The sequence below is a fragment of the Taudactylus pleione genome, unplaced genomic scaffold (genome assembly GCF_031769625.1).
Source record: "Taudactylus pleione unplaced genomic scaffold, aTauple2 ptg000473l, whole genome shotgun sequence".
NCBI classification, from domain to species: Eukaryota; Metazoa; Chordata; class Amphibia; order Anura; family Myobatrachidae; genus Taudactylus; species Taudactylus pleione.
In genome coordinates, this window is record NW_028284875.1 from 5,613,014 (window position 1) to 5,633,481 (window position 20,468).

General features: G+C 33.3%; 2 non-coding genes across 2 annotated transcripts; both read left to right on the top strand.

Moving 5' to 3' along the window:
- Nucleotides 1-4,677: 4,677 nt before the first annotated feature.
- Nucleotides 4,678-4,750, top strand: TRNAR-CCU (transfer RNA arginine (anticodon CCU)). Its single transcript has one exon. It is a non-coding gene; the product is annotated as a tRNA-Arg (tRNA).
- Nucleotides 4,751-5,697: 947 nt separating this feature from the next.
- Nucleotides 5,698-5,790, top strand: TRNAI-UAU (transfer RNA isoleucine (anticodon UAU)). Its single transcript is given in 2 exon segments — nucleotides 5,698-5,735; nucleotides 5,755-5,790. It is a non-coding gene; the product is annotated as a tRNA-Ile (tRNA).
- The last annotated feature ends 14,678 nt before the right edge of the window (nucleotides 5,791-20,468 follow it).

Sequence of the window (20,468 nt, forward strand, 5' to 3'; positions counted from 1 at the left end):
AAAGACTACCTCTTTATTGGTAAAAGAGTTGCATCAATCTGTTTTGCTGCAATGTAACATGAGGGTCCACACTATTAGGTCTGGATAGTACAATCACATTTCATGCTGGGATTTGTAAAGCAAAGAACACAAATAAACGGCTTTCCTATATCGCAACAATTAATGATTATACTAATGAAAAAATTAGTTTCACTCAAAGATGTTACTAAGCCTAATGGATAAGGCACTGGCCTCCTAAGCCAGGGATTGTGGGTTCAAGTCCCATCTGGGGTGATAGGCTTTATTTCATTAAAATAATTTTGGAGATGTTCCTTTCATTCTTGCTTCATACTGCACAAATGGTTCCACCAGAAACTTTTATCTGCTTATCAATCCGGAACTGTTCAGCTTGCAAAATTATGGCCCAGTATCTAAAAGCAGACATTTATCCTAATGACATTGTGGATTAGTTTTCTGAAAAGTTTACTATCACCTGGGACAGTGGCTTCAAGTCCCATCTAGGATGCATGTTCCTTTGTTGCTCATTCTCATTCTAGAAGTTATGCTTTTTTTCAATTCAGGTGACTGTCTTAATGGTATTGCAGAAAATCCATATGTACCAAAACATACCTATTAAGTTTTAATTGCAATTTAATATCAGAGTGGCTACAAAATAACAATTTCTATTGCAATTGCTGATGGGTTTCTTGAAGTCCTTTCATCCATGTCATCAAAAGGGTAATTTTCTGCCTTTTATATTTCTTTGGACACTGACTTTACTGACAATTTGGGTGCTTCAGACCCAAAAAACAATGTTTACCTTTAAATATAGAGCACAATTGAGATTTAACTTATTTTTTTTTAAAGATACTGCATTTTTTGGTATTATAGTGTATATTTTCCCTATGCAACATTAAAGTTACATATATCTATAGCAAATATTATTTAAGATAAATAAACAGGAATTATTTTACAATTTTGATAATATTGTACTGTACAAAAATGGCATGAATTCATTGCAATATACACCTATGGATACATAAAAACTGGGCAATAACACAAATGCACAATATAATTGATTACCTTATGATTAGAATATTACTTTTATTAGGTACTTTAGTATTGGGTGCAGTAGTTTAGTGGATTTAAAAAGTAACTAGTTTAAAATTAATAAACCAAGTTAATTTACTTAGTCAACTCGATGCTAAAATCACTCAACTAAAAATAATGTGGTTTGACAATGTGCTCCTGTGGCGCAATCGGTCTGTGCGCGGTACTTATAAGACAGTATCTGTTGAGCAATCCTGAGGTTGTGAATTCAAGCCTCACCTGGAGCAAATGTAATTTTTTTTCTAATGTCATCAGTAAATGATTATCATCTGCTTCCTGAACATCCTGATATGAAGGCAGAAAAAAAACACAAACATGACTGTTTTTAAGTACCAGTACACACAGCTGCTTTGGTTCATATGCACTGTAAACATTACTTTAGTTAGCCATCAAAATGGAATGCAAAAGACTATCTCTTTATTGGTAAAAGAGTTGCATCAATCTGTTTTGCTGCAATGTAACATGAGGGTCCACACTATTAGGTCTGGATAGTACAATCACATTTCATGCTGGGATTTGTAAAGCAAAGAACACAAATAAACGGCTTTCCTATATCGCAACAATTAATGATTATACTAATGAAAAAATCAGTTTCACTCAAAGATGTTACTAAGCCCCAGTGGCCTAATGGATTGTGGGTTCAAGTCCCATCTGGGGTGATAGGCTTTATTTCATTAAAATAATATTGGAGATGTTCCTTTCATTCTTGCTTCATACTGCACAAATGGCTCCACCAGAAACTTTAATCTGCTTAACTATCTGGAACTGTTCAGCTTGCAAAATTATGGCCCAGTATCTAAAAGCAGACATTTATCCTAATGACATTGTGGATTAGTTTCCTGAAAAGTTTACTATCACCTGGGACAGTGGCTTCAAGTCCCATCTAGGATGGATGTTCCTTTGTTGCTCATACTCATTCTAGAAGTTATGCTTTTTTTCAATGCAGGTGACTGTCTTAATGGTATTGCAGAAAATCCATATGTACCAAAACATACCTATTAAGTTTTAATTGCAATTTAATATCAGAGTGGCTACAAAATAACAATGTCTATTGCAATTGCTGATGGGTTTCTTGAAGTCCTTTCATCCTTGTCATCAAAAGGGTAATTTTCTGCTTTTTATATTTCTTTGGACACTGACTTTACTGACAATTTAGGTGCTACAGACCAAAAAAACAATGTTTACCTTTAAATATAGAGCACAAGTGAGATTTAACTTATTTTTATTTAAAGATACTGCATTTTTGGTAATATAGTGTATATTTTCCCTATGCAACATTAAAGTTACATATATCTATAGCAAATATTATTTAAGATAAATAAACAGGAATTATTTTACAATTTTGATAATATTGAACTGTACAACAATGGCATGAATTCATTGCAATATACACCTATGGATACATAAAACTGGGCAATAACACAAATGCACAATATAATTGATTACCTTATGATTAGAATATTACTTTTATTAGGTACTTTAGTATTGGGTGCAGTAGTTTAGTGGATTTAAAAAGTAACTAATTTAAAATTAATAAACCAAGTTAATTTACTTAGTCAACTCGATGCTAAAATCACTCAACTAAAAATAAAGCGCTTTGTACATGTGCTCCTGTGGCGCAATCGGTCTGTGCGCAGGACTTATAAGACAGTATCTGTTGAGCAATCCTGAGGTTGTGAATTCAAGCCTCATCTGGAGCAAATGTAATTTTTTTTCTAATGTCTTCAGTTAATGATTATCATTTGCTTCCTGAACATCCTGATATGAAGGCAGAAAAAAAACACAAACATGACTGTTTTTAAGGTACCAGTACACACAGCTGCTTTGGTTCATATGCACTGTAAAAATTACTTTAGTTAGTCAACAAAATGGAATGCAAAAGACTACCTCTTTATTGGTAAAAGAGTTGCATCAATCTGTTTTGCTGCAATGTAACATGAGGGTCCACACTATTAGGGCTGGAAAGTACAATCACATTTCATGCTGGGATTTGTAAAGCAAAGAACACAAATAAACGGCTTTCCTATATCGCAACAATTAATGATTATACTAATGAAAAATTCAGTTTCACTCAAAGATGTTACTAAGCCCCAGTGGCCTAATGGATAAGGGCCTGGCTTCCTAAGCCAGGGATTGTGGGTTCAAGTCCCATCTGGGGTGATAGGCTTTATTTCATTAAAATAATTTTGGAGATGTTCCTTTCATTCTTGCTTCATACTGCACAAATGGCTCCACCAGAAACTTTAATCTGCTTAACTATCTGGAACTGTTCAGCTTGCAAAATTATGGCCCAGTATCTAAAAGCAGACATTTATCCTAATGACATTGTGGATTAGTTTCCTGAAAAGTTTACTATCACCTGGGACAGTGGCTTCAAGTCCCATCTAGGATGCATGTTCCTTTGTTGCTCATACTCATTCTAGAAGTTATGCTTTTTTTCAATGCAGGTGACTGTCTTAATGGTATTGCAGAAAATCCATATGTACCAAAACATACCTATTAAGTTTTAATTGCAATTTAATATCAGAGTGGCTACAAAATAACAATGTCTATTGCAATTGCTGATGGGTTTCTTGAAGTCCTTTCATCCTTGTCATCAAAAGGGTAATTTTCTGCTTTTTATATTTCTTTGGACACTGACTTTACTGACAATTTAGGTGCTACAGACCAAAAAAACAATGTTTACCTTTAAATATAGAGCACAAGTGAGATTTAACTTATTTTTATTTAAAGATACTGCATTTTTGGTAATATAGTGTATATTTTCCCTATGCAACATTAAAGTTACATATATCTATAGCAAATATTATTTAAGATAAATAAACAGGAATTATTTTACAATTTTGATAATATTGTACTGTACAAAAATGGCATGAATTCATTGCAATATACACCTATGGATACATAAAAACTGGGCAATAACACAAATGAACAATATAATTGATTACCTTATGATTAGAATATTACTTTTATTAGGTACTTTAGTATTGGGTGCAGTAGTTTAGTGGATTTAAAAAGTAACTAGTTTAAAATTAATAAACCAAGTTAATTTACTTAGTCAACTCGATGCTAAAATCACTCAACTAAAAATAATGTGGCTTGACAATGTGCTCCTGTGGCGCAATCGGTCTGTGCGCGGTACTTATAAGACAGTATCTGTTGAGCAATCCTGAGGTTGTGAATTCAAGCCTCACCTGGAGCAAATGTAATTTTTTTTCTAATGTCATCAGTAAATGATTATCATCTGCTTCCTGAACATCCTGATATGAAGGCAGAAAAAAAACACAAACATGACTGTTTTTAAGTACCAGTACACACAGCTGCTTTGGTTCATATGCACTGTAAACATTACTTTAGTTAGCCATCAAAATGGAATGCAAAAGACTACCTCTTTATTGGTAAAAGAGTTGCATCAATCTGTTTTGCTGCAATGTAACATGAGGGTCCACACTATTAGGTCTGGATAGTACAATCACATTTCATGCTGGGATTTGTAAAGCAAAGAACACAAATAAACGGCTTTCCTATATCGCAACAATTAATGATTATACTAATGAAAAAATCAGTTTCACTCAAAGATGTTACTAAGCCCCAGTGGCCTAATGGATAAGGCACTGGCCTCCTAAGCCAGGGATTGTGGGTTCAAGTCCCATCTGGGGTGATAGGCTTTATTTCATTAAAATAATTTTGGAGATGTTCCTTTCATTCTTGCTTCATACTGCACAAATGGTTCCACCAGAAACTTTTATCTGCTTATCAATCCGGAACTGTTCAGCTTGCAAAATTATGGCCCAGTATCTAAAAGCAGACATTTATCCTAATGACATTGTCGATTAGTTTTCTGAAAAGTTTACTATCACCTGGGACAGTGGCTTCAAGTCCCATCTAGGATGCATGTTCCTTTGTTGCTCATTCTCATTCTAGAAGTTATGCTTTTTTTCAATTCAGGTGTCTGTCTTAATGGTATTGCAGAAATCCATATGTACCAAAACATACCTATTAAGTTTTAATTGCAATTTAATATCAGAGTGGCTACAAAATAACAATGTCTATTGGAATTGCTGATGGGATTCTTGAAGTCCTTTCATCCTTGTCATCAAAAGGGTAATTTTCTGCTTTTTATATTTCTTTGGACACTGACTTTACTGACAATTTGGGTGCTTCAGACCAAAAAAACAATGTTTACCTTTAAATATAGAGCACAAGTGAGATTTAACTTATTTTTATTTAAAGATACTGCATTTTTGGTAATATAGTGTATATTTTCCCTATGCAACATTAAAGTTACATATATCTATACCAAATATTAGTTAAGATAAATAAACAGGAATTATTTTACAATTTTGATAATATTGAACTGTACAACAATGGCATGAATTCATTGCAATATACACCTATGGATACATAAAACTGGGCAATAACACAAATGCACAATATAATTGATCACCTTATGATTAGAATATTACTTTTATTAGGTACTTTAGTATTGGGTGCAGTAGTTTAGTGGATTTAAAAAGTAACTAATTTAAAATTAATAAACCAAGTTAATTTACTTAGTCAACTCGATGCTAAAATCACTCAACTAAAAATAATGCGCTTTGATCATGTGCTCCTGTGGCACAATTGGTCTGTGCGCAGGACTTATAAGACAGTATCTGTTGAGCAATGCTGAGGTTGTGAGTTCAAGCCTCACCTGGAGCAAATGTAATTTTTTTCTAATGTCATCAGTTAATGATTATCATCTGCTTCCTGAAAATCCTGATATGAAGGCAGAAAAAAAACACAAACATGATTGTTTTTAAGTACCAGTACACACAGCTGCTTTGGTTCATATGCACTGTAAACATTACTTTAGTTAGTCAACAAAATGGAATGCAAAAGACTACCTCTTTATTGGTAAAAGAGTTGCATCAATCTGTTTTGCTGCAATGTAACATGAGGGTCCACACTATTAGGTCTGGATAGTACAATCACATTTCATGCTGGGATTTGTAAAGCAAAGAACACAAATAAACGGCTTTCCTATATCGCAACAATTAATGATTATACTAATGAAAAAATCAGTTTCACTCAAAGATGTTACTAAGCCCCAGTGGCCTAATGGATTGTGGGTTCAAGTCCCATCTGGGGTGATAGGCTTTATTTCATTAAAATAATATTGGAGATGTTCCTTTCATTCTTGCTTCATACTGCACAAATGGCTCCACCAGAAACTTTAATCTGCTTAACTATCTGGAACTGTTCAGCTTGCAAAATTATGGCCCAGTATCTAAAAGCAGACATTTATCCTAATGACATTGTGGATTAGTTTCCTGAAAAGTTTACTATCACCTGGGACAGTGGCTTCAAGTCCCATCTAGGATGCATTTTCCTTTGTTGCTCATACTCATTCTAGAAGTTATGCTTTTTTTCAATGCAGGTGACTGTCTTAATGGTATTGCAGAAAATCCATATGTACCAAAACATACCTATTAAGTTTTAATTGCAATTTAATATCAGAGTGGCTACAAAATAACAATGTCTATTGCAATTGCTGATGGGTTTCTTGAAGTCCTTTCATCCTTGTCATCAAAAGGGTAATTTTCTGCTTTTTATATTTCTTTGGACACTGACTTTACTGACAATTTAGGTGCTACAGACCAAAAAAACAATGTTTACCTTTAAATATAGAGCACAAGTGAGATTTAACTTATTTTTATTTAAAGATACTGCATTTTTGGTAATATAGTGTATATTTTCCCTATGCAACATTAAAGTTACATATATCTATAGCAAATATTATTTAAGATAAATAAACAGGAATTATTTTACAATTTTGATAATATTGAACTGTACAACAATGGCATGAATTCATTGCAATATACACCTATGGATACATAAAACTGGGCAATAACACAAATGCACAATATAATTGATTACCTTATGATTAGAATATTACTTTTATTAGGTACTTTAGTATTGGGTGCAGTAGTTTAGTGGATTTAAAAAGTAACTAATTTAAAATTAATAAACCAAGTTAATTTACTTAGTCAACTCGATGCTAAAATCACTCAGCTAAAAATAAAGCGCTTTGTACATGTGCTCCTGTGGCGCAATCGGTCTGTGCGCAGGACTTATAAGACAGTATCTGTTGAGCAATCCTGAGGTTGTGAATTCAAGCCTCATCTGGAGCAAATGTAATTTTTTTTCTAATGTCTTCAGTTAATGATTATCATTTGCTTCCTGAACATCCTGATATGAAGGCAGAAAAAAAACACAAACATGACTGTTTTTAAGGTACCAGTACACACAGCTGCTTTGGTTCATATGCACTGTAAAAATTACTTTAGTTAGTCAACAAAATGGAATGCAAAAGACTACCTCTTTATTGGTAAAAGAGTTGCATCAATCTGTTTTGCTGCAATGTAACATGAGGGTCCACACTATTAGGGCTGGAAAGTACAATCACATTTCATGCTGGGATTTGTAAAGCAAAGAACACAAATAAACGGCTTTCCTATATCGCAACAATTAATGATTATACTAATGAAAAAATCAGTTTCACTCAAAGATGTTACTAAGCCCCAGTGGCCTAATGGATAAGGGCCTGGCTTCCTAAGCCAGGAATTGTGGGTTCAAGTCCCATCTGGGGTGATAGGCTTTATTTCATTAAAATAATTTTGGAGATGTTCCTTTCATTCTTGCTTCATACTGCACAAATGGCTCCACCAGAAACTTTTATCTGCTTATCAATCTGGAACTGTTCAGCTTGCAAAATTATGGCCCAGTATCTAAAAGCAGACATTTATCCTAATGACATTGTGGATTAGTTTTCTGAAAAGTTTACTATCACCTGGGACAGTGGCTTCAAGTCCCATCTAGGATGCATGTTCCTTTGTTGCTCATTCTCATTCTAGAAGTTATGCTTTTTTTCAATTCAGGTGACTGTCTTAATGGTATTGCAGAAAATCCATATATACCAAAACATACCTATTAAGTTTTAATTGCAATTTAATATCAGAGTGGCTACAAAATAACAATTTCTATTGCAATTGCTGATGGGTTTCTTGAAGTCCTTTCATCCATGTCATCAAAAGGGTAATTTTCTGCCTTTTATATTTCTTTGGACACTGACTTTACTGACAATTTAGGTGCTTCAGACCAAAAAAACAATGTTTACCTTTAAATATAGAGCACAAGTGAGATTTAACTTATTTTTATTTAAAGATACTGCATTTTTTGGTATTATAGTGTATATTTTCCCTATGCAACATTAAAGTTACATATATCTATAGCAAATATTATTTAAGATAAATAAACAGGAATTATTTTACAATTTTGATAATATTGAACTGTACAACAATGGCATGAATTCATTGCAATATACACCTATGGATACATAAAACTGGGCAATAACACAAATGCACAATATAATTGATTACCTTATGATTAGAATATTACTTTTATTAGGTACTTTAGTATTGGGTGCAGTAGTTTAGTGGATTTAAAAAGTAACTAATTTAAAATTAATAAACCAAGTTAATTTACTTAGTCAACTCGATGCTAAAATCACTCAACTAAAAATAATGCGCTTTGACAATGTGCTCCCGTGGCGCAATCGGTCTGTGCGCAGGACTTATAAGGCAGTATCTGTTGAGCAATGCTGAGGTTGTGAGTTCAAGCCTCACCTGGAGCAAATGTAATTTTTTTTCTAATGTCATCAGTTAATGATTATCATCTGCTTCCTGAACATCCTGATATGAAGGCAGAAAAAAAACACAAACATGACTGTTTTTAAGTACCAGTACACACAGCTGCTTTGGTTCATATGCACTGTAAACATTACTTTAGTTAGTCATCAAAATGGAATGCAAAAGACTACCTCTTTATTGGTAAAAGAGTTGCATCAATCTGTTTTGCTGCAATGTAACATGAGGGTCCACACTATTAGGTCTGGATAGTACAATCACATTTCATGCTGGGATTTGTAAAGCAAAGAACACAAATAAACGGCTTTCCTATATCGCAACAATTAATGATTATACTAATGAAAAAATCAGTTTCACTCAAAGATGTTACTAAGCCCCAGTGGCCTAATGGATAAGGCACTTGTCTCCTAAGCCAGGGATTGTGGGTTCAAGTCCCATCTGGGGTGATAGGCTTTATTTCATTAAAATAATTTTGGAGATATTACTTTCATTCTTGCTTCATACTGCACAAATGGTTCCACCAGAAACTTTTATCTGCTTATCAATCCGGAACTGTTCAGCTTGCAAAATTATGGGCCAGTATCTAAAAGCAGACATTTATCCTAATGACATTGTGGATTAGTTTTCTGAAAAGTTTACTATCACCTGGGGCAGTGGCTTCAAGTCCCATCTAGGATGCATGTTCCTTTGTTGCTCATTCTCATTCTAGAAGTTATGCTTTTTTTCAATTCAGGTGACTGTCTTAATGGTATTGCAGAAAATCCATATGTACCAAAACATACCTATTAAGTTTTAATTGCAATTTAATATCAGAGTGGCTACAAAATAACAATTTCTATTGCAATTGCTGATGGGTTTCTTGAAGTCCTTTCATCCATCTCATCAAAAGGGTAATTTTCTGCCTTTTATATTTCTTTGGACACTGACTTTACTGACAATTTAGGTGCTTCAGACCAAAAAAACAATGTTTACCTTTAAATATAGAGCACAAGTGAGATTTAACTTATTTTTATTTAAAGATACTGCATTTTTTGGTATTATAGTGTATATTTTCCCTATGCAACATTAAAGTTACACATATCTATACCAAATATTATTTAAGATAAATAAACAGGAATTATTTTACAATTTTGATAATATTGTACTGTACAACAGTGGCATGAATTCATTGCAATATACACCTATGGATACATAAAACTGGGCAATAACACAAATGCACAATATAATTGATTACCTTATGATTAGAATATTACTTTTATTAGGTACTTTAGTATTGGGTGCAGTAGTTTAGTGGATTTAAAAAGTAACTAATTTTAAATTAATAAACCAAGTTAATTTTCTTAGTCAACTCGATGCTAAAATCACTCAACTAAAAATAAAGCGGTTTGTCCTTGTGCTCCTGTGGCGCAATCGGTATGTGCGCGGTACTTATAAGACAGTATCTGTTGAGAAATCCTGAGGTTGTGAATTCAAGGCTCACCTGGAGCAAATGTAATTTTTTTTCTAATGTCATCAGTTAATGATTATCATCTGCTTCCTAAACATCCTGATATGAAGGCAGAAAAAAAACACAAACATGACTGTTTTTAAGTACCAGTACACACAGCTGCTTTGGTTCATATGCACTGTAAAAATTACTTTAGTTAGTCAACAAAATTGAATGCAAAAGACTACATCTTTCTTGGTAAAAGAGTTGCATCAATCTGTTTTGCTGCAATGTAACATGAGGGTCCACACTATTAGGTCTGGATAGTACAATCACATTTCATGCTGGGATTTGTAAAGCAAAGAACACAAATAAACGGCTTTCCTATATCGCAACAATTAATGATTATACTAATGAAAAAATCAGTTTCACTCAAAGATGTTACTAAGCCCCAGTGGCCTAATGGATTGTGGGTTCAAGTCCCATCTGGGGTGATAGGCTTTATTTCATTAAAATAATATTGGAGATGTTCCTTTCATTCTTGCTTCATACTGCACAAATGGCTCCACCAGAAACTTTAATCTGCTTAACAATCTGGAACTGTTCAGCTTGCAAAATTATGGCCCAGTATCTAAAAGCAGACATTTATCCTAATGACATTGTGGATTAGTTTCCTGAAAAGTTTACTATCACCTGGGACAGTGGCTTCAAGTCCCATCTAGGATGCATGTTCCTTTGTTGCTCATACTCATTCTAGAAGTTATTCTTTTTTTCAATGCAGGTGACTGTCTTAATGGTATTGCAGAAAATCCATATGTACCAAAACATACCTATTAAGTTTTAATTGCAATTTAATATCAGAGTGGCTACAAAATAACAATGTCTATTGCAATTGCTGATGGGTTTCTTGAAGTCCTTTCATCCTTGTCATCAAAAGGGTAATTTTCTGCTTTTTATATTTCTTTGGACACTGACTTTACTGACAATTTAGGTGCTACAGACCAAAAAAACAATGTTTACCTTTAAATATAGAGCACAAGTGAGATTTAACTTATTTTTATTTAAAGATACTGCATTTTTGGTAATATAGTGTATATTTTCCCTATGCAACATTAAAGTTACATATATCTATAGCAAATATTATTTAAGATAAATAAACAGGAATTATTTTACAATTTTGATAATATTGAACTGTACAACAATGGCATGAATTCATTGCAATATACACCTATGGATACATAAAACTGGGCAATAACACAAATGCACAATATAATTGATTACCTTATGATTAGAATATTACTTTTATTAGGTACTTTAGTATTGGGTGCAGTAGTTTAGTGGATTTAAAAAGTAACTAATTTAAAATTAATAAACCAAGTTAATTTACTTAGTCAACTCGATGCTAAAATAACTCAACTAAAAATAATGCGCTTTGACCATGTGCTCCCGTGGCGCAATCGGTCTGTGCGCAGGACTTATAAGGCAGTATCTGTTGAGCAATGCTGAGGTTGTGAGTTCAAGCCTCACCTGGAGCAAATGTAATTTTTTTTCTAATGTCATCAGTTAATGATTATCATCTGCTTCCTGAACATCCTGATATGAAGGCAGAAAAAAAACACAAACATGACTGTTTTTAAGTACCAGTACACACAGCTGCTTTGGTTCATATGCACTGTAAACATTACTTTAGTTAGTCATCAAAATGGAATGCAAAAGACTACCTCTTTATTGGTAAAAGAGTTGCATCAATCTGTTTTGCTGCAATGTAACATGAGGGTCCACACTATTAGGTCTGGATAGTACAATCACGTTTCATGCTGGGATTTGTAAAGCAAAGAACACAAATAAACGGCTTTCCTATATCGCAACAATTAATGATTATACTAATGAAAAAATCAGTTTCACTCAAAGATGTTACTAAGCCCCAGTGGCCTAATGGATAAGGCACTTGTCTCCTAAGCCAGGGATTGTGGGTTCAAGTCCCATCTGGGGTGATAGGCTTTATTTCATTAAAATAATTTTGGAGATATTCCTTTCATTCTTGCTTCATACTGCACAAATGGTTCCACCAGAAACTTTTATCTGCTTATCAATCCGGAACTGTTCAGCTTGCAAAATTATGGCCCAGTATCTAAAAGCAGACATTTATCCTAATGACATTGTGGATTAGTTTTCTGAAAAGTTTACTATCACCTGGGGCAGTGGCTTCAAGTCCCATCTAGGATGCATGTTCCTTTGTTGCTCATTCTCATTCTAGAAGTTATGCTTTTTTTCAATTCAGGTGACTGTCTTAATGGTATTGCAGAAAATCCATATGTACCAAAACATACCTATTAAGTTTTAATTGCAATTTAATATCAGAGTGGCTACAAAATAACAATTTCTATTGCAATTGCTGATGGGTTTCTTGAAGTCCTTTCATCCATCTCATCAAAAGGGTAATTTTCTGCCTTTTATATTTCTTTGGACACTGACTTTACTGACAATTTAGGTGCTTCAGACCAAAAAAACAATGTTTACCTTTAAATATAGAGCACAAGTGAGATTTAACTTATTTTTATTTAAAGATACTGCATTTTTTGGTATTATAGTGTATATTTTCCCTATGCAACATTAAAGTTACATATATCTATACCAAATATTATTTAAGATAAATAAACAGGAATTATTTTACAATTTTGATAATATTGTACTGTACAACAGTGGCATGAATTCATTGCAATATACACCTATGGATACATAAAACTGGGCAATAACACAAATGCACAATATAATTGATTACCTTATGATTAGAATATTACTTTTATTAGGTACTTTAGTACTGGGTGCAGTAGTTTAGTGGATTTAAAAAGTAACTAATTTTAAATTAATAAACCAAGTTAATTTTCTTAGTCAACTCGATGCTAAAATCACTCAACTAAAAATAAAGCGGTTTGTCCTTGTGCTCCTGGGGCGCAATCGGTATGTGCGCGGTACTTATAAGACAGTATCTGTTGAGAAATCCTGAGGTTGTGAATTCAAGGCTCACCTGGAGCAAATGTAATTTTTTTTCTAATGTCATCAGTTAATGATTATCATCTGCTTCCTAAACATCCTGATATGAAGGCAGAAAAAAAACACAAACATGACTGTTTTTAAGTACCAGTACACACAGCTGCTTTGGTTCATATGCACTGTAAAAATTACTTTAGTTAGTCAACAAAATTGAATGCAAAAGACTACATCTTTCTTGGTAAAAGAGTTGCATCAATCTGTTTTGCTGCAATGTAACATGAGGGTCCACACTATTAGGTCTGGATAGTACAATCACATTTCATGCTGGGATTTGTAAAGCAAAGAACACAAATAAACGGCTTTCCTATATCGCAACAATTAATGATTATACTAATGAAAAAATCAGTTTCACTCAAAGATGTTACTAAGCCCCAGTGGCCTAATGGATAAGGCACTTGTCTCCTAAGCCAGGGATTGTGGGTTCAAGTCCCATCTGGGGTGATAGGCTTTATTTCATTAAAATAATTTTGGAGATATTCCTTTCATTCTTGCTTCATACTGCACAAATGGTTCCACCAGAAACTTTTATCTGCTTATCAATCCGGAACTGTTCAGCTTGCAAAATTATGGCCCAGTATCTAAAAGCAGACATTTATCCTAATGACATTGTGGATTAGTTTTCTGAAAAGTTTACTATCACCTGGGGCAGTGGCTTCAAGTCCCATCTAGGATGCATGTTCCTTTGTTGCTCATTCTCATTCTAGAAGTTATGCTTTTTTTCAATTCAGGTGACTGTCTTAATGGTATTGCAGAAAATCCATATGTACCAAAACATACCTATTAAGTTTTAATTGCAATTTAATATCAGAGTGGCTACAAAATAACAATTTCTATTGCAATTGCTGATGGGTTTCTTGAAGTCCTTTCATCCATCTCATCAAAAGGGTAATTTTCTGCCTTTTATATTTCTTTGGACACTGACTTTACTGACAATTTAGGTGCTTCAGACCAAAAAAACAATGTTTACCTTTAAATATAGAGCACAAGTGAGATTTAACTTATTTTTATTTAAAGATACTGCATTTTTTGGTATTATAGTGTATATTTTCCCTATGCAACATTAAAGTTACATATATCTATACCAAATATTATTTAAGATAAATAAACAGGAATTATTTTACAATTTTGATAATATTGTACTGTACAACAGTGGCATGAATTCATTGCAATATACACCTATGGATACATAAAACTGGGCAATAACACAAATGCACAATATAATTGATTACCTTATGATTAGAATATTACTTTTATTAGGTACTTTAGTATTGGGTGCAGTAGTTTAGTGGATTTAAAAAGTAACTAATTTTAAATTAATAAACCAAGTTAATTTTCTTAGTCAACTCGATGCTAAAATCACTCAACTAAAAATAAAGCGGTTTGTCCTTGTGCTCCTGTGGCGCAATCGGTATGTGCGCGGTACTTATAAGACAGTATCTGTTGAGAAATCCTGAGGTTGTGAATTCAAGGCTCACCTGGAGCAAATGTAATTTTTTTTCTAATGTCATCAGTTAATGATTATCATCTGCTTCCTAAACATCCTGATATGAAGGCAGAAAAAAAACACAAACATGACTGTTTTTAAGTACCAGTACACACAGCTGCTTTGGTTCATATGCACTGTAAAAATTACTTTAGTTAGTCAACAAAATTGAATGCAAAAGACTACATCTTTCTTGGTAAAAGAGTTGCATCAATCTGTTTTGCTGCAATGTAACATGAGGGTCCACACTATTAGGTCTGGATAGTACAATCACATTTCATGCTGGGATTTGTAAAGCAAAGAACACAAATAAACGGCTTTCCTATATCGCAACAATTAATGATTATACTAATGAAAAAATCAGTTTCACTCAAAGATGTTACTAAGCCCCAGTGGCCTAATGGATTGTGGGTTCAAGTCCCATCTGGGGTGATAGGCTTTATTTCATTAAAATAATATTGGAGATGTTCCTTTCATTCTTGCTTCATACTGCACAAATGGCTCCACCAGAAACTTTAATCTGCTTAACTATCTGGAACTGTTCAGCTTGCAAAATTATGGCCCAGTATCTAAAAGCAGACATTTATCCTAATGACATTGTGGATTAGTTTCCTGAAAAGTTTACTATCACCTGGGACAGTGGCTTCAAGTCCCATCTAGGATGCATGTTCCTTTGTTGCTCATACTCATTCTAGAAGTTATGCTTTTTTTCAATGCAGGTGACTGTCTTAATGGTATTGCAGAAAATCCATATGTACCAAAACATACCTATTAAGTTTTAATTGCAATTTAATATCAGAGTGGCTACAAAATAACAATGTCTATTGCAATTGCTGATGGGTTTCTTGAAGTCCTTTCATCCTTGTCATCAAAAGGGTAATTTTCTGCTTTTTATATTTCTTTGGACACTGACTTTACTGACAATTTAGGAGCTACAGACCAAAAAAACAATGTTTACCTTTAAATATAGAGCACAAGTGAGATTTAACTTATTTTTATTTAAAGATACTGCATTTTTGGTAATATAGTGTATATTTTCCCTATGCAACATTAAAGTTACATATATCTATAGCAAATATTATTTAAGATAAATAAACAGGAATTATTTTACAATTTTGATAATATTGAACTGTACAACAATGGCATGAATTCATTGCAATATACACCTATGGATACATAAAACTGGGCAATAACACAAATGCACAATATAATTGATTACCTTATGATTAGAATATTACTTTTATTAGGTACTTTAGTATTGGGTGCAGTAGTTTAGTGGATTTAAAAAGTAACTAATTTAAAATTAATAAACCAAGTTAATTTACTTAGTCAACTCGATGCTAAAATCACTCAACTAAAAATAATGCGCTTTGACCATGTGCTCCCGTGGCGCAATCGGTCTGTGCGCAGGACTTATAAGGCAGTATCTGTTGAGCAATGCTGAGGTTGTGAGTTCAAGCCTCACCTGGAGCAAATGTAATTTTTTTTCTAATGTCATCAGTTAATGATTATCATCTGCTTCCTGAACATCCTGATATGAAGGCAGAAAAAAAACACAAACATGACTGTTTTTAAGTACCAGTACACACAGCTGTTTTGGTTCATATGCACTGTAAACATTACTTTAGTTAGTCATCAAAATGGAATGCAAAAGACTACCTCTTTATTGGTAAAAGAGTTGCATCAATCTGTTTTGCTGCAATGTAACATGAGGGTCCACACTATTAGGTCTGGATAGTACAATCACGTTTCATGCTGGGATTTGTAAAGCAAAGAACACAAATAAACGGCTTTCCTATATCGCAACAATTAATGATTATACTAATGAAAAAATCAGTTTCACTCAAAGATGTTACTAAGCCCCAGTGGCCTAATGGATAAGGCACTTGTCTCCTAAGCCAGGGATTGTGGGTTCAAGTCCCATCTGGGGTGATAGGCTTTATTTCATTAAAATAATTTTGGAGATATTCCTTTCATTCTTGCTTCATACTGCACAAATGGTTCCACCAGAAACTTTTATCTGCTTATCAATCCGGAACTGTTCAGCTTGCAAAATTATGGCCCAGTATCTAAAAGCAGACATTTATCCTAATGACATTGTGGATTAGTTTTCTGAAAAGTTTACTATCACCTGGGGCAGTGGCTTCAAGTCCCATCTAGGATGCATGTTCCTTTGTTGCTCATTCTCATTCTAGAAGTTATGCTTTTTTTTAATTCAGGTGACTGTCTTAATGGTATTGCAGAAAATCCATATGTACCAAAACATACCTATTAATTTTTAATTGCAATTTAATATCAGAGTGGCTACAAAATAACAATTTCTATTGCAATTGCTGATGGGTTTCTTGAAGTCCTTTCATCCATCTCATCAAAAGGGTAATTTTCTGCCTTTTATATTTCTTTGGACACTGACTTTACTGACAATTTAGGTGCTTCAGACCAAAAAAACAATGTTTACCTTTAAATATAGAGCACAAGTGAGATTTAACTTATTTTTATTTAAAGATACTGCATTTTTTGGTATTATAGTGTATATTTTCCCTATGCAACATTAAAGTTACATATATCTATACCAAATATTATTTAAGATAAATAAACAGGAATTATTTTACAATTTTGATAATATTGTACTGTACAACAGTGGCATGAATTCATTGCAATATACACCTATGGATACATAAAACTGGGCAATAACACAAATGCACAATATAATTGATTACCTTATGATTAGAATATTACTTTTATTAGGTACTTTAGTATTGGGTGCAGTAGTTTAGTGGATTTAAAAAGTAACTAATTTTAAATTAATAAACCAAGTTAATTTTCTTAGTCAACTCGATGCTAAAATCACTCAACTAAAAATAAAGCGGTTTGTCCTTGTGCTCCTGTGGCGCAATCGGTATGTGCGCGGTACTTATAAGACAGTATCTGTTGAGAAATCCTGAGGTTGTGAATTCAAGGCTCACCTGGAGCAAATGTAATTTTTTTTCTAATGTCATCAGTTAATGATTATCATCTGCTTCCTAAACATCCTGATATGAAGGCAGAAAAAAAACACAAACATGACTGTTTTTAAGTACCAGTACACACAGCTGCTTTGGTTCATATGCACTGTAAAAATTACTTTAGTTAGTCAACAAAATTGAATGCAAAAGACTACATCTTTCTTGGTAAAAGAGTTGCATCAATCTGTTTTGCTGCAATGTAACATGAGGGTCCACACTATTAGGTCTGGATAGTACAATCACATTTCATGCTGGGATTTGTAAAGCAAAGAACACAAATAAACGGCTTTCCTATATCGCAACAATTAATGATTATACTAATGAAAAAATCAGTTTCACTCAAAGATGTTACTAAGCCCCAGTGGCCTAATGGATTGTGGGTTCAAGTCCCATCTGGGGTGATAGGCTTTATTTCATTAAAATAATATTGGAGATGTTCCTTTCATTCTTGCTTCATACTGCACAAATGGTTCCACCAGAAACTTTTATCTGCTTATCAATCCGGAACTGTTCAGCTTGCAAAATTATGGCCCAGTATCTAAAAGCAGACATTTATCCTAATGACATTGTGGATTAGTTTTCTGAAAAGTTTACTATCACCTGGGACAGTGGCTTCAAGTCCCATCTAGGATGCATGTTCCTTTGTTGCTCATTCTCATTCTAGAAGTTATGCTTTTTTTCAATTCAGGTGACTGTCTTAATGGTATTGCAGAAAATCCATATGTACCAAAACATACCTATTAAGTTTTAATTGCAATTTAATATCAGAGTGGCTACAAAATAACAATTTCTATTGCAATTGCTGATGGGTTTCTTGAAGTCCTTTCATCCATGTCATCAAAAGGGTAATTTTCTGCCTTTTATATTTCTTTGGACACTGACTTTACTGACAATTTGGGTGCTTCAGACCAAAAAAACAATGTTTACCTTTAAATATAGAGCACAATTGAGATTTAACTTATTTTTATTTAAAGATACTGCATTTTTTGGTATTATAGTGTATATTTTCCCTATGCAACATTAAAGTTACATATATCTATAGCAAATATTATTTAAGATAAATAAACAGGAATTATTTTACAATTTTGAGAATATTGTACTGTACAAAAATGGCATGAATTCATTGCAATATACACCTATGGATACATAAAAACTGGGCAATAACACAAATGCACAATATAATTGATTACCTTATGATTAGAATATTACTTTTATTAGGTACTTTAGTATTGGGTGCAGTAGTTTAGTGGATTTAAAAAGTAACTAATTTAAAATTAATAAACCAAGTTAATTTACTTAGTCAACTCGATGCTAAAATCACTCAACTAAAAATAATGCGCTTTGACCATGTGCTCCTGTGGCACAATCGGTCTGTGCGCAGGACTTATAAGACAGTATCTGTTGAGCAATGCTGAGGTTGTGAGTTCAAGCCTCACCTGGAGCAAATGTAATTTTTTTCTAATGTCATCAGTTAATGATTATCATCTGCTTCCTGAAAATCCTGATATGAAGGCAGAAAAAAAACACAAACATGATTGTTTTTAAGTACCAGTACACACAGCTGCTTTGGTTCATATGCACTGTAAACATTACTTTAGTTAGTCAACAAAATGGAATGCAAAAGACTACCTCTTTATTGGTAAAAGAGTTGCATCAATCTGTTTTGCTGCAATGTAACATGAGGGTCCACACTATTAGGTCTGGATAGTACAATCACATTTCATGCTGGGATTTGTAAAGCAAAGAACACAAATAAACGGCTTTCCTATATCGCAACAATTAATGATTATACTAATGAAAAAATCAGTTTCACTCAAAGATGTTACTAAGCCCCAGTGGCCTAATGGATTGTGGGTTCAAGTCCCATCTGGGGTGATAGGCTTTATTTCATTAAAATAATATTGGAGATGTTCCTTTCATTCTTGCTTCATACTGCACAAATGGCTCCACCAGAAACTTTAATCTGCTTAACTATCTGGAACTGTTCAGCTTGCAAAATTATGGCCCAGTATCTAAAAGCAGACATTTATCCTAATGACATTGTGGATTAGTTTCCTGAAAAGTTTACTATCACCTGGGACAGTGGCTTCAAGTCCCATCTAGGATGCATGTTCCTTTGTTGCTCATACTCATTCTAGAAGTTATGCTTTTTTTCAATGCAGGTGACTGTCTTAATGGTATTACAGAAAATCCATATGTACCAAAACATACCTATTAAGTTTTAATTGCAATTTAATATCAGAGTGGCTACAAAATAACAATGTCTATTGCAATTGCTGATGGGTTTCTTGAAGTCCTTTCATCCTTGTCATCAAAAGGGTAATTTTCTGCTTTTTATATTTCTTTGGACACTGACTTTACTGACAATTTAGGTGCTACAGACCAAAAAAACAATGTTTACCTTTAAATATAGAGCACAAGTGAGATTTAACTTATTTTTATTTAAAGATACTGCATTTTTGGTAATATAGTGTATATTTTCCCTATGCAACATTAAAGTTACATATATCTATACCAAATATTATTTAAGATAAATAAACAGGAATTATTTTACAATTTTGATAATATTGAACTGTACAACAATGGCATGAATTCATTGCAATATACACCTATGGATACATAAAACTGGGCAATAACACAAATGCACAATATAATTGATTACCTTATGATTAGAATATTACTTTTATTAGGTACTTTAGTATTGGGTGCAGTAGTTTAGTGGA